This window comes from Staurois parvus, unplaced genomic scaffold (assembly GCF_062004578.1).
Source record: "Staurois parvus isolate SC_StPar_1 unplaced genomic scaffold, SC_StPar_1.0 ptg000390l, whole genome shotgun sequence".
Classification (NCBI taxonomy): Eukaryota; Metazoa; Chordata; class Amphibia; order Anura; family Ranidae; genus Staurois; species Staurois parvus.
The window spans coordinates 8,728,958-8,745,316 of NW_028318186.1; the positions used below are offsets into that span (position 1 = coordinate 8,728,958).

The 16,359-nt window shown below is 42.5% G+C and overlaps 1 protein-coding gene across 2 annotated transcripts in view; it reads left to right on the plus strand.

Annotated features, from left to right (window-relative positions):
* Window positions 1–16,359, plus strand: part of RUNX2 (RUNX family transcription factor 2) — a 292,530-nt gene that overhangs the window by 263,880 nt on the left and 12,291 nt on the right. The window lies entirely within an intron of this gene.

A 16,359-nucleotide genomic window follows, 5' to 3' on the forward strand; every position in this document is an offset into this window, starting at 1 on the left:
CATGGAACAGTAGATGTTCTGTGTATGTAATCAGCCCTGCATTGGCCGTGGGGAAGCAGAGGGACAGACCACTGCTAGAGAATAGGGGAGTGCAGTCTGCCAGGGGAGTGGAGGATCAGGTAAGTAAAATTGCTTTTTGCAGCCTCTAGACCAATAGTCTCCAAACTGCGACCGCGGGCCAGATGCAGCCCTTTGCTTGCCTTTATCCAGCCCCTAGGATACTATTCCTCCCTCTGACACCAACAGTGAGGCATACCTTCTTTTTCTGACACCAGCGATGTTGCACTTCAACTGACACCAACGATGAAGCACTATTTTTCCCATTGACACCAACAATGGGGGCACTATTCCTCCCATTGATACCAATGATGCTTATGTTTATCCAGTCCTTGGGATACTATTCCTCCCTCTGACACCAACATAACATCTTGCTCTATCACCATTGATGTTGCACTATGATGGCACACTATTCATTCCACTTACACCAAGGATGGGGCACTATTCCTTCCACTGACACCAACATTGGGGCACTATTCCTTCCACTGATATCAACGATGGAGCAAAGTTTCTCCCAATGACACCAACAATGGGGGCACTATTTTTCCCATTGACACCAATGATGCTTTCCTTTATCCGACCCTTGGGATATTATTCCTCCCTCTGAAACCAGCAATGCGGCATAACTTCTTCCTCTGACAACAGTGATGTTACACTATAATGGTACACTATTTATTCCACTTACACCAACAATGGGGCACAATTTCTTCAACTGACATCAAAATTGGGGCACTCTTCCTTCAACTGACACCAGTGATGGAGCAGTATTTCTCCCATTGACACCAACGATGGAGGCACCATTCTTCCCACTAAAACCAATGATGAAGCACTATTTCTCTTCCTACTGACCACAGAGGTACTATGCAATTGTATTACCGCAAAGCCCGAGACATTATCTACTCCTACTGGCCATAGTCTGGACAATAAAGGACAATGAAATGGCCCTTTGGTTAGAAGGCTGGGGGACCCCTGCTCTAGACTAAACCTTCAGTTAATCCTAGTAGTGTGGGTGCAGCCCCACTGCAAAGGAGAATATTCAGGTTTCCTGGAGTTGGGTATTAAGTATAGGCCTTACATTGAAAATGTAATTTCCTTTATAATTTTGCATCTAGAATTTTGAATCTGGTGCTGTGTGGATGGGCATAATATCAATATTAGTCTAAAAAAATCATTGCATGTGCCAATTCTTTTGTGGGGCTGCTGTTATTTGCACTGTGCATTACTGCTAATTACAGTCAGGCAATAAGTGATTTGACCTGGCTTTCAAGAAAATCAATGAGGATATAAATATGTGAGCTGCCATTGATAACTTGAAGAGGCAGGCCCTGAAACAAGCATGAGGCCAGTGGAGTCTAAAAAGCTCCTACCTTGCATTTATGTTCAAGGTTAGTGATTGGGCAATGAAAGTAGGATCAGAATGACGTCAGAGCCCTCAGCTTTCTAGGCTCCATGTATACTAGCTTAAAAAAATGCCAGTGCTCTTTGCAGAAAAAAAAATAAAACACTCATTTTTAGTGGGTTTTTTTTGTACTAGTGTTTAGATGCTTTTAGCATTTGTTTTTCTGCCAGAAAATGTTCTCAAAAATGCAGAACAGAAGGTTTTCTTTCTGCCTCTAAATGCTGAGCTTACAAAACACCTCTAGACTGCCAAATGTACATGGGCACATAGGATAACATTAGTTGCTTGTACAGGCAAAATGCTAAACTCCTCTAGGAGCAGCATTTTTTATTTTGTTCCTTTACTTTCATTTTTTGTTTTAAGTCAAATAGAGTACAAACAAGTGATCGTTCACAAGTGGGTACTCAGGTAATACAATCACTTATGAGTTAGGCAAGAATGTAGAGCTATGACAGGTAACAGTAGAACAGCACCAAGTGGGTCATTAGGTATCCACAATACAGGGCCACGAGCTCTGGGACATATCACGAGGGTACCCAACTATAGAGACTAACCAGAGAAACCAAGATAGCATGCTCTTCTTTAACTTGTATACTTCGGCCACTCTATGGACACCGCAAGCATAAAACATGGCACAAAAGCCAATAGCTGGGCGTTCCCAAATGGGGAAGGGGGGTGGTAAAGGTACTGAGTGGGAACGTGAAAGAGAGGGAAAAAAAAAGGAAGGAGAATAGGAGGAGAAGGAAAGCGGAATCGTCCCTCTCCAAGCACAGGATACAGCAAGACCGGCTCACTGGGGAGCAGCGTTTTTTTTAAGTCAGTGTGCATGGAGCCTTAAACTCAAGTTAGCTGTAGCAGATGCCAATCTTTTTTTATTCTCAAATTTTCTTTAATATAATTGAGACACTGTTTTGCTTTTAGCAATGTCTGACATGCGCACCCTAGTGGTCATTGGTGGTGTTGCATCGATTTTCAGTTAACTGATATCACATCCAAGTACAATAGAGTCCAATATCTCTCTTGGGTCTACCAGTTTTATGCCACCTTTAAAAGTCTGAGTCTGACTAATAAATCCAGTATCCTTGGTAACCCTAATTATAGCTATGCCATTTTGCTTTCCAGAACTCTGTATACGGCTCATTTTAATCAAAAAACCAAAAGATAGCAGTTGAGGTCACTGAAGTAAACAGCGAACACATGTAGGGCCTGTGTCCATGGGGCTTTTGTTTGCATCAGACAGGTATTGTATTCCCATACAAATCTATGGGAATGCAAAATCGGCTTTAGCTTTCATTCACAGATAAGCGTTTTCAGGCGATTTGGAAGTTTTTTTTTCACGCATTGTTTTAGAGTGTAGCTTTGAACATGTGTTTTACAAATGTTTTTGCACATGTATGCAAGCTCAGATCTTTATTGGGGGCAGGAGAGGAGGAGGAAAGCAAAGGAGAATAGTACTGCAGGCTCAAAAAATGTGCAAAAACTGTCTTGTGTTTACAAGCGCTTCAAAAATGCACGTCACAGCTCCAAAATGTAGCCTTTTACATACTTTTATGAGCTTCAAGTGACTGAGCATAGAGATGTAAACAGCCACAATAGAAAAGAATGGGATTTTTGATGTAGAGCAGTGGTCTCCAAACTGCGGCCCGGGGGGGCCAATTGTGGGCCTTTGCTTGCTTTTATCTGGCCCTTGGGGCACTATTTCATCTACTGATACCAACAATTGGGTATAATTCCCGCCACTTACACCAATGATGGGGCACAGCTCCTTTCAATGACACCAACGATGGGGCACAATTCCTCCCAGTAACACAATTGATAGGGCCCAATTACATCAATGATGGGGCACAATTCTTCCCAGTGACACAATTGATAGGGCCCAATTACATCAATGATGGGGCACAATTCCTCCCAGTGACACAAATGATAGGATCCAATTACATCAATGATGCGGCAGAATTCTTCCCACTGACACCAAACAGTGGGGTATTATTTTTTTTCAACTGACGTCGGGACCTTTTCTACTCCTACTGGCCCTCGTAAAATCTGAAGAACAGTAAACTGGCCCTTTGTTTAGAAAGTTTAGAGACCCCTGATGTAGAGCATTGTCATGTTTAGGGAAATGCGCAAAAAAGGGGAACAAATGGGGTGAATGGGGTTTAAAGCGGGTTAAGTGCAGATAAGAAGGAGGACAACTGGAGGTCAATAAACATACCTGGGAACTTTTGTAAATCAACACACCAGAGAATGCTGGTGGGACAGAAAGCAGGAAAGGGTCAAAGTTGCACAACCTGCCAAATCATGTTTAATGGTTGCAGCATGCGTTGAAACAGTTCTTTGTCAATAGTTATGTGTATCATGCTTTCCACAGGATCCCCGGCTCTGCAGAGGGCTCCTATCATATGCAATACCGGCTCATTCACAGGACACTCTGACACGTAGAGTGACATAGTGGTGGAGGGTCACATGGGAGCTCCATGCCATTCCAACTGCTTGCATGCGTGTGTTATGTGGCGAGAGGGATACAGAGGAACCTAGCCAGAAGTTAAAAAAATAGGGCAAATATATATAGTCAACGGTCACTTTATTAGGTTCACCTGTTCAATTGCTAAGCGGCAGTTGTGTGGGCAAAAATGACTTGTTGATGTCAGAGGTCAGAGAAGAATGGGCATACTGGTTTGAGATGATAGAATGGCAACAGTAACTCAAATAACCAAGGTATGCAGAATACCACCTCTGAATGCACAACACATAGAATCTTGAAGCAGATGGGCTACAGCAGCAGAAGACCACAGTGGGTAGCAAGGTGTACCTAATAAAGTGGCCGGTGAGTATATGATACATAGCACCACAAAAAAATCTAAATCAGTTTCTTCCTCTTATAGAGTGACAGCATTCTTTGTTTCTGTCCCCCCTGCTAACTCTATCACATGAACTTCTGTTGGAGACTACAAGTGGCAGTTTTCACACTCATTACTCATTGCTGCAAAAAGTATGCAAGGAGATCAGCTGGACTACAATGGAACATAGGATGAAAACACAGTGAAAGCAGTATTTTATTAGGAAAAAAATGTCAGTTCTTTATAATACAACATTTTTTAGCAGATGAAAAGTCATTCAGTCAGGATTTACATGTACTGTGAAACGATTGAGGACATCATTTGAAAGTAAAATATATGTCCAAATAAAACACTTTTTTTTTTCCATTTTCTGGCGAGCAAAGACGACTTTTCCCTTGAACAACACTAGCCTCGTCTACCGCAGCATTCTCTACCTATACATTCTTAATTCTTCCCTAATCCCGGATAACAAATGCTGATTCTCAGCGCCCCCAGCAGACGATTAATCACGTTCTCCTGACACTGCAGAATCTTGAACATGCCTTATCGAAAACTACATTAAATGCTCCGGTCCCCCCGCAGCTTATTCTGTCGGCGATTAACTTTTCAGAGTTCTATCAGAATTATAAATGGAGTTTGGGAGAGAGCTGACCCGGGCGCACGTGTAGTGAAAAGAGCCCCCTTTGTAGTCTCGGCTTCCAAGAATCTCCCCACATCGTTGGACTCAAGCTTGAGTGACAGGTGCTCAGTTGAAATCCACTTGACCATCCGTTATCAGATATTTATGTCGGCGACATTCTGATCCCCTGCCCTCCCATTTTTTTCTTTTGCCTTCTGCAAAGCAAAGACGGGCAAGGGTAGGCTTGTCGTCTGTCCTTGTTTTAGAGGGTCTTATCTCAGGCTCCTGACCACATCTGAAGCCTCTCGGCTCATTATAAATTTCATGGCAGCAGATTTGCTGAAAGTGTTTCCATATGTTTTGTCCTAATATATCTCGTCTTCTTTTTTTCCTCTCTCTTTCTCCGAGCGGAATACAAACTCACGCACACGCTGGCTGGAAATGACTCCAGGATGTGACAAGGAGTCACATGGTCTTTGTGGCAATGTGGGTGGCCTCTCGGAATAATCCAGCTGCCTCAGGACTGGCTTTTGTTCTACAGTAGATTTAGTTTCAAAGTGAAAGACCCCCCCCCCTTCTTTTTTTTTACTTTTTTACTTTACTTCAGCTTTCATAGTGGCTAATCAATCTGTCAGGGGGGAGCCGCCGAGTTCCGTCTAATGAGCCTGTCCTGTTTGCAGAAGGCTATGTTGTGAGGCATGGAGGGGAAGAAATGCCAAGCTTCATTTCATGTGTCGGTTTGATGTCCTACTGAAATTTTCTTAAATGTCATTTCTTAGAAGCATCGCTAGTTATGGCAGTCTTCTGGAGCAATTAAAGGTGTGCTCCGACCAAAAAGTGAAGTAGATGTACACCCAATCACTAAACTTTCATATAAGCCATAAAATTGTATCTAAACTATAAAACCAGAAATGTAATTTGTTTCAGCTTACCAGTATGTGGTGTGGTGGCTGCATTAATTTCCTTTTGCTTTATTTTCACCTGATAATACTGCATATTACCCACTGGATGGCTACACTCACTCCTTCACCTTATCTATTGAGGAAGTCATTGTTGTCACCCCGTGTTGCTCTTCTAATATGGCCTACAAACATGTCCCTATCCCATCTCCATTACATTGGGGGGGGGGGGTGTTATAGGGCAATCTGTTTACAGAAGGTATCATGTAAGGAAGATTTCCTAAAATGCAGCTCACAGAAAGTGACAAGGACGCTGCATTTCTGGCTGGATCAGCAAGTATTTTCTGTATTTGCTGAAAATGTTCTTAGCTTGTGTAGCTGTCACTCCCTAAAAGGCCCACTGGTTTGGTCGCAAGGTTTTTTTTTTACAGTAGGTGCTCTATCAGCTAAACACACAACACAGTCCCAGTCACTCTTTCAGCTCAGTGATCAGTCTGGGGCAGTGGTCTCCAAAATGGGGCCCATTACTTATCTTTATCCGGCCCTTGGGGCACTTTTCATAATTTCTGCCACAGACACCAACTATGGGGCACTATTCCTTCCACTGACACTAGTGATAAGGCACTATTCCTCACACTGACACCAGCGATATGGCACTATTTCACCCACTGACACCAACGATGGGGCACTATTCCTTCCACTGATACCAATGATGGGGCACTATTTCACCCACTGACACCAACGATGGGGCACTATTCCTTCCACTGACTCCCAACGACTGGACACTATTCCTTCTACTGATACCAACATTGGGGCACTATTCCTTCTGCTGATACCAATGTTGGGGCACTATTCCTCTTACTGACACCAGCAATGGGGAATTATTCCTTCTATTGACACCAATTCTGGGGCACTGTTTCTTCCACTGATACCAACAACTGTCCACTATTCCTTCAACTGATACCAACAATTGGGCACTATTCTTCTTACTGACACAATCGATGGGGCACTATTCCTTCAGCTGACACCAATGATGGGGCAATATTCCTTCCACTGACACAAACGACTGTGTATTTCTCTTACTGACATCAGCAATGGGGCACTATTCCTTTCACTGATATGACAGGGAAATATTCTTCCCTCTAATATCAAAGATGCACTGGTTTACTCCCGCTGATGTCAGGACTACTCCCACTGGCCACAGTCCAAAAACTTAAAAGTCTGAAGGACAGTAAACTGGCCCTTTGTTTAGAAACTTTGGAGATCCCTGGTCTAGGGGGTATTATTTTCGATGCCTTATAGAAAACCTTGATGGGTGAAGGGTAACAGTGGGTTGCTCCAGCAATGTTTAGGTAGTAACTTGAGGACACTGATCTTTCTCCTAAAGATCCTGAGCATAGTCCTTGCAGCAGCAATAATGACCTGAGCTACATGGGGACACCAGGAACAATTTCCACTGACTTTGTTGCAAGAGGGATATTAGCAGCACATAGTCACTGAGATCTCACTCACTGGTTTGTACTCACTAATGTCCTTGGATAGTTGGATGCCGATAAAAAGAGAATAACCACAGTGGGTAAAGGACCCATGGGTCAAGGGGGTCCAAGTGAGGACAAACTGCAGCCTAAAGGTAAATATAATAAACAAAAAATAATTATTTAGACATTTAGACACCTCTCCAGCAAATTCTTCAGACAAGCTCTCCGAAAAAGATATCCCGCCGTCAGCCCCAGCAAAGTTCTGTAAATAGGCCCCCCAGTTAGCAAAGCAGTATCAGTATTGTCCATGCGCCCCCTTAGGGCAGTAAAGGTATAGGTGCGGGATGGGTTTTTCTCCAGCTTTAAAAATCTGACAGAGGTTCTATCCCTTCCTAACTGTATCCAAAATTAAAAAAAGAGAAGCTTTGACTAAAGATGCATTTTAATGCAATGGTCTCGGCAGCGACATAGGAAACCAAATCTGACATGATTCATATTATAGTCTTTGCTCAGTCCACAGGTATACCTTGCTGCTTGCTGCCTTTCAGATGCAAAAAGCAGACAGTGCTAAAGAAAAGTATCTGACAACTGCCAATCATCTTCAGACCTACCTTGCAAGTTTGGATCTGAATGGTGAGATAAGGCAGCTACAGTATTTGCAACTGCTAGTTTTATATTTAAAAAAAAACTTGGTGAAGTTCCTCTTTACCACTTCCTGTCCGGACACTTTCATCCCTTTTCTGTCCAGGGCAATTTTCAGCTTTCAGCGCTTTCACACTTTGAATGACAATTGCGCGGTCATGCAATACTGTACCCATATTAATTTTTTACCATTTTTTTGAGACAGATAAAGCTTTATTTTGGTGGTATTTATTCACCGCTGGGATTTTTATTTTTTTGCTATGTAAATGTAAAAGTCCAAAAATTTTGAAAAAAAGTGTTTTTCTTTTAAAATTTTGCAAATAAATAATCTTTCATCATAAATCTTGACCAAAATGTATTCTGTTATCTTTTTAGAAAAAACAAAATAAGCCAAATTAGTTTATAACCAAAAATTATAATTTTTAAACATTTTTTTTTACATTTTTATTTTATTTTTTTATATTATTATTTATGTTTTTTTTTGTTTTTTTTACATACTGTCATCCTAGCAGTACAGTGTCACCATGGTGACACTGTACTACTTGTGGGGGTGATGAAGATTTTTTTTTTTTTTTACAGTGATTGCTTTTACACCCATATAGGATGTAAAAGCAATCATTTCTCTTTCTCTCTGTCTGCATTCTTGCAGCCATTGAGAAATACTGTGAGAGCTGTGATTGGTCACAGCTTGTCACATGGTACAAGGCTGTTGTGAATAGCCTTGTACCATGTGACCTCTGTGATCATTCACAGATTTCACACGTAGTAAGCAATGATGTCACAAGTGACATCTTGCTTACTACTTTGCATGTGATCACTGATTGGCCAATCAGTGATCACATGATCGGGACCGAGGTCCCGTCCGACGATCGGTGTTTCACTGTGTCCGGAGGACACACAGCTAGAAAAGGCGGGTGCCGTTTATGAACGGCAACCCGCCCCTGGAGTGCCACCGCCCTGCCGTTATAAACAGCAGGTGGACGGCAAGTGGTTAAACATATAACTAAAGGCAAAACGTAGAGTGGAGAGGGATTAGACCCCCTGTCAGTTTTTATTGCTGTCTGTACCCCCGTTATGGAGATTCACCCTCTCTATTTGTCCTGTTTACCATCATCCACAAAAGTGAAAGAAAATCACAAATTTTGAGTTGTCCCCAGAGCAGAAATAGCTAGGCAATCTTCCATAGATTCATCCCCTCTGTTTGTCCTATTTACCATTATCATTATCACTCTTGCAGTAAGATCCGTATTGGGTGTGCATTTACATGCATATAGACGCGTAAACGTCCATACACATAGCTCCAGAACTGAGAGGAGTGTGAATTACGTGCGAATCGGTTTTGTGAAAATTTTGTAATTTTTTTAACTGAAACTTGGCACTCTTTTTTACTGATATTTACATGTTTGTGTGTACAGGCACATTAAAAGCAATTATTTGCATTTAGATCAAAAAATTAAAAAGAAATGCTACTACTCCTAAATATGTGGCATTTCTGGTGCCTGTGTGCAAGAGCCCATAGAGGGGGCTTTAATTCTGGTGATCCTGTGGACAAGCGGGGATTCCTTAAAGTATATGTGAACCCTTACCTTGTAAAATAGTTTAAAATAGAAATGAAAGGCAAAACATTTATATATAGATATAAAAAAAACATTATAAACACCTTTTTTTAAATTTTTTTATATGTGATCACATTCCCTCTGTTCTCAGCTGCATTAAGGAGCTTAGGGAGGAGAAGAAAAGGCGCGGATTCTTTCCTAGATACACAGAATATAACTGGACACTAACATTTATAGGTGAAGTTGATCCAGGAAATATCCGATTGCCTCTTGGGGGATCAGGAAGGATTTTTTTTCCCCTGCAGGAGCAAATTGGATCATGCTTTGCTGGGTTTTTTGCCTTCCTCTGTGGGTATATGGTTATAACTTTTTTTTTTTTATGGTTGAACTAGATGGACATTTGTCTTTTTTCAGCCAGACTATCTATGTAACTATGTAAGGAGCTGAGGGAGGAGAAACAGCAGCATACTGATCTTCCCAGTGAATGGTTGTTCAGGGGGGCGTGATCATTAGAAGAGAACGGGCTGCGTTCCCAGGACAACCAGAATACTGACCATGCTGTGCTCATATGCCTAGTGTGGTCAGTTTTTAAATAGGAACGCAGAGGGACTGGCAGGATCTCCAGGGTTTTCACACAAAGGAAGCAATACAAAGAGAACAGGATACTTTTTCATGCAAGTACATGGTCCAGCAGGCACCTATCAGGAATATGAAATGTTGGGTTTACATACTCTTTATGTAATATGTTACTCTTATTCCCATCTTTTTTTACTCCTCTGTGAGAACCGTGTCTTGTGACTAAGTGCAATTGAAGCCATTAAGTTAGACAAATATTTGATCTTCAAATGTCTGCAATCAATTTCCAGCAACAGCCAGCGTCTCGGGTCCCTCTGTGGGCTGCAATGTACTGAGCGATGTAAACAAATACAGTTTTATTACTCCTGGGCAGAACCGTAAATATTATTCCACCGCCGGAGAGAACAAATAGCTTCAGAGTTTTTGTTTCGGTCCTGGCGGATCAGCCTGACCCTCAATGGCAACAATGAAATGTTTATTAGGGCAGAATTTGAGTAACCCTTGCAAGGATCCGACCGCTGAACTTGTCACAAGGGGCTTTTAGCGACAATGTTTTGTTACTCCGAAGAAGATTCTGTTTACTCTCAGATTGTAAATAAAAAGATTCTTAATTCCGCCTTCCTTTTCCTGTTCAAAACAGCATAGATTAAATAAAGCGTAAACAGAACGTTTACCTCCCAACATTCTGGAGAAGGAATGTGGGATCCGGTTTACATCAAAGTTTTAGAAACAGAGCACGTGACTTTTTCCAATCATTTCAGACAAACTAAAAAAGATGGTCCGTACCTGATGCTCATGTAGAACTTCTAACGTCAACTGCTGAGCACTCTTCTTTTAGATGGATATCATCATCAACAGTAACAACAACAAAATCCAAAAATAAAGAAAAAAAGGAAAAAACCCACACTAACGCCTACAGGAGATTCTTGTGAAAGAAGAAGATAGTTGTGTTGCCTGGCAAATATAATAAGCAAAACAGATATAAAAAAAATCCCCAACTAATTCATTGCTAGAGACAAGACCCGGATGTCTCCTGTATGCTGGATTTTCTAGCAGGGGTGGACAGATCCCAGTAACAAGGTAGCCAATGCTCCCTAAAAATGACAGCTGATGCCTAACTTTTAGTGTTCTCTCTAGTTATTGTTAAGGGAGCTGCCTCTTAAAAAAAATAGTCTTGCTGGCTCCTGGATTGGACAGACTGGCTCCTAATTTCTATGATAAAGTGATAATAAAGCCATTTTTGTATACGTTCTACCATCCACATCTCATTTTACAAAATAAAAATGGTTTAAATTTCACTTTAAATTTCTCCACACCTGTTTTACTGTATTTCTGGTGAAGGATGAGCTTAAAGTTCTGATATGGATTTTAAGGCTTCTTTTACATGGGTGGACTCCGCCAGTGGGTCCGTCTGCTCAGTAGGGGATCTGTCCACTGATCTCCGCTGAGCAGGCAGATGACAGCTCCGTATCTGCTCCACTTATGCAGAGCGGACACGGACACAGCCCACTTTCCACTATGGGCGGTCAGATGTCCGACCGCCTGTCCATTTCCATCTGACTATTGTCCAATCCACTAGATGGGTGGAGAATGGTCCCCCAATCCATCTGTTTTTAGGGGAACAGATTGGATTGGATGCAGGCGGTTGTAAATGGATGCATGTGCGTTTACATCCACCGCTCCATAGTGGGCAATAGTGGTTCATTCAGGTCCTCGTAAATAATGGACAGGTGGACACGATTAATCCACCCGTGTGAAAGGGGTCTAAGGGGGAACCCCACGCAAACAGAAAAAAAGGGTGACATCGCCTGCAAAACTTCACATCAATCAGACCCCTATCTGCGCATGAAACCTGATAGAGCAGAAAAAAGGGAGTGGGGTTGTTGTGTAGGTGCGGCAGCAGTAAACTCACACAACAGGAAACTTACAGTGAGTGTAGCGGAGTCAGAGGTAGTAGGCCCAAGATGAAGACAGTGCTTACCAAGGGGTGGTGGAAGGCCACCTGGCCGGTCCAACCCAAAAGGGAGCTTGTGAGGTGTAGAAGTAGGTCCTGAGCTTTCGCTACTCCTCTGGAACCTCTCCCTGCCACTAGTGCTGTCCCTACACTATCCACTTCACAAATGTGTGCCAAAACCTGGGGGCAGGGACTTAAAAAGACTCTTTGTGACCCAAGATGGCTACCAGGGTCACCTGGATGCAGCATAGCCAACTGGAACCCTGCTCCATGGAACCGAGGGAACCATAGAGAAACCAAATTTCTCTTGACTTCTCCTCCAGCTGCAGTACCGCTTCAGATGAGCACCACGTACAGTGGAGAAAATAGACTGAACCTGTCTACAGGGTGGCGAGCATGTGGCCCTGCTCTTGAACCAAATCAGGCCACTTACCTTTAACACAGAAGGGTACATTGCTGGGTGGAACCACCTGGGAAAACACCTTGTCTCCATATTGATGAGGACAATGGCCTCTTCCCCACAACCCTGGTCTGGTGGTGTAGGGGATCTGCATTTTATTAAAATCTGGAAACCCCATTACCAATAGGGGGGCACCCAGATACTACCCCCACTTTTTTTCATGTAGTCTCAGAACATGAGATGATATATTTCCAATATGAAGGAAATAGCCTTAGACAGTTGTCATGGGAATAATTGTCTCCATTGGAAGATTTCCCAATTTTGTTGTGGACTAGAAGTCATTATCCAACCACTCTCCAGCACTAGTCATATCAGAGTGCTACATTAATGGGAATGTACAGCCCTGGACAAAAGGTTCCTGTATGTGTTGGTTTATAGAGGACAGTGGAAGAGGAATGTTGTGCACAGGTGGGAGAGAATTTATTTTTTTTAGCTTCAAATGGAGTTAGTAAGTGGCATTGACTTGCATTTCCTGTCTCAGGGCCACAACAGGATGTAATTGCAAATTTTTCCAAAATGAGGAGATCTGACACATTGGTACTGCCAACTGTCCTTATTGGAGAATTTCCTATATACTCCTTTTCTGGAGACAGCCCCTGCCTTTATCATTGTCACTAGAGCAATGGGACTCAATAAGAAAAACCTGACAGAGCTTTAAACTTTCAAAACACTTTAAAAAGTAGAAAACAATAAGGTTTTGGCTGGTTTTCTACTTTAATTACTGTTGGGTCCCATGCTTGAGGACTACGGACAATTAGTTCTTTTTTTGCCTTATGTGTGAACCCTACTGTTGCCTTCCTTAGTGTCTCTCAGTTGAGGTCTCAGTAAATAAAATGTTCCTATATAGCCAACAATCTGAGCCTCAACTCAGCCCATAGTGATCTCTTTTTGCACAGCGTCTAACAAGAACATAATGCAAGATGACGCGAAAACGGCCACATATAATTAGGCTGACTTGCCAATGAGGAAGTGATTTTCCCGCTGCTATTGTAATTGAGAACGAAAGGCTGAGGGTTCGCCAACCAGAAGGAAATTGTATTTTCCATTACTCCTTGCATGCACATCTTTTGGCTTCTAATTGTTACTTGAACGGCAAGTGACATTACCTGGCATATGCATGGAGAGCGGTCATGACACAGCAGGCTGGGCCGTGGAATTATGCAAACTGGGGGGGAAGGGGGGGGACAAGGAAAGAATCGTCTATTGAGATGCAGACGGGCTAGGTTGGCACAAGGCCAAGCCTGAACATTTTAATGAGACTTCTGCAACATTCTAACTGGAAACACATGACGTTTTAATTGTTCTACTCTCTGAGAAAAAGCTGAGCAGCTTAATGTACATTGTAGAAAAAAAGCAAAGGTGTCGTAGCTGTAGCCTGTTTAGGTCAGGTTTTAATTTGCTTATTTATTGCTCTTTGAATTGATTTTTCTGGTTACAAGTGAGCATGGAAAATATAAATGTGTGCTCTTTCACTTAATAGCGGCTGAAGAATTGCTCTGTAAAGGTCTTAGTAGGATCTACTCCTTACTTTTAGTTCATAATCCCAAGTGAGACCCCCCCCCCTTCCGATACAGGAGGGGTTATATAAAACATAGTCACCTCGTATTGATAACTGATCATCACACCAATCAACCTTTGAAAACATTTTTACAAACACTTGACTGAACAATTTACAGTGCTAAACCCTCACCTTGTAAAACAACCCATACAGTTCTAAATAGAAATGAAAGGTACATTTGCGTATAGATATAAAAACATTATAAATACCTTTTTCCCCTTTTTTTATAAGTGATAAAATTCCCTCTGTTCTTACCTGCACAGAGAGGTATAGGTGGAGAAACAGCAGCACATTGATCTTCCCATTGAATGGCTGTGCGGGGCGGGGGGTGAGTCAGGACAATTCTGACCATTGAAGCAGAGCAGACTGAGTTTCAAGCAATGCTAGGAAACTGACTACACTGTGATCTCATGCATAGTGTAGTCAGTTTGTGGGAAAGAAGAGGGACTGGCAGGAACACAAAGAGAACAGGATACTTTTTTATACAAGTACTTGGTACAGCAGGCACATATCAGGAATAGTGATGGGCCGAATACCTCCTTGTTTGCTTCGCAGTTGAACATTCGAACCTAACGAAAGTTCGACTGCGAACTTTGAACTTAATGCAAGTCAATGGGACTCGAACTTGGAAATTTAAAAGTGCCCATTTTGAAAGCTTATATGCAAGTTATTGGCCATAAAAGGGGTATTGGGACTCGGGTACTGCCAAGAAAAAAAAAACAGTGCAGGATCCCCTTTAGATCTAGGAGGAAGATTAGGACTGACCCCACAGTGAAAAGTTTTTTATTTAAATGAGCATGGAGTTCCCCTAAAAGCCATTCCAGGACCTTTAGGCCTGGTAGGACTTTTAAGGTGAGCCCCACCTCCCAAAAATGGGGGGAAAATGTGTGTAAGGTCCCCCCTACAATTCCTACCAGACCCTTGATCCGAGCACAGGCCTGGCAGGCTAAGAAAGGAGGGGACAAGCAAGCACCCCCTTCCCCTCCTGAACCTTACCAGGCCACATGTCCTCAACATGGGGGGTGTTTTGGGGTGGGGGCTTCCCCCCCGAAGCACCTTGTCCCCATGTTGATGGGTAAAAGGACCTCTTCCTCACAACCCTGGGCTGTGGTTGTGGCGATCTGAGGGGGCTGACTTATTGGAATCTGGAAGTCCTCTTTAATGAGGGGGCCCCCAGATCCCGGCCCCTCCCCTTGTGAATGAGCATGGGGTACATAGCACCCCTACCCATTCACCAAAAAGTGTACAATGTGATTAAAAACACAACTACAGTTTTTGTCAAATCTTTTATTTAAAAAAAAAAGCCAAAAACATTGCTCCATCTTTGTAATCCATTGTCAGTCATGGCATCCAGCGTTGTCATGATGCCGCCGATTCGCTGAAATAAAAAAAAACAATGCCCGCATCTGCACCCATTGAGCACTTGCTGCTATCTGACATTTGCGAGTCATATATAAACAGTTGGGCGCTAGCTCCGCCCAATTGCACTGTCATTGGCCAAAGCATTGCACCTACTCCTACTGCAAAGCTTCTGGGCCTTCCTATAAGGAACTGTGGCTAAGACCCCACTCACACTTGTGTGACTTGTCATGCGACTTTGGAAATCAAATTCACATGACAAGTCATAACCCATGTTTTCCAATGATAACCATTCACATATGTGCGACCTAAAGTTGCAGCAACTTCAAAGTAGTTCTTGCTCTACTGCTAATGAAATGCAATGCCAAGCTGCGGTTTCTAAAGGAGCAAAATCCTCTCTTGTATTAGGAGAGGTATAGACTCCAGAGAGAGAGATATCATATTACCCCGGTACAAATCATTAGTAAGACCTCATCTGGAATATGCAGTTCAGTTTTGAGCACCAATTCACAAAAAGAACATTGGGGACCTGGAGAAAGTACAGAGAAGGACAACCAAACTGATAAGAGGCATGGAGGAGATCAGCTATGAGGAAAGATTAGAGGAACTGAATTTATTCTCTCTTGAGAAGAGGAGATTAGGGGGGGATATGATCAACATGTATAAATACATAAGGGAGGATATGATCTCCATGTATAATACATAAGGGGGGATATGATCAACATGTATAAATACATCAGTGGATCATATAGTGAACTCGGTGTAGAGTTATTCACCCTGAGGTCATCACAGAGGACAAGGTGGCACTTATTACATCTGTAAGAAAAGCAATTTAATCCTAGATTCTTTCTTAGATACACAGAATATAACTGGATACTAACATTTAGAGGTAAAGTTGATCCAGGGAATATCCGATTTCCTCTAGGGGGATCAGGAAGGAATTTTTTTTCCCAGCAGGAGCAAAT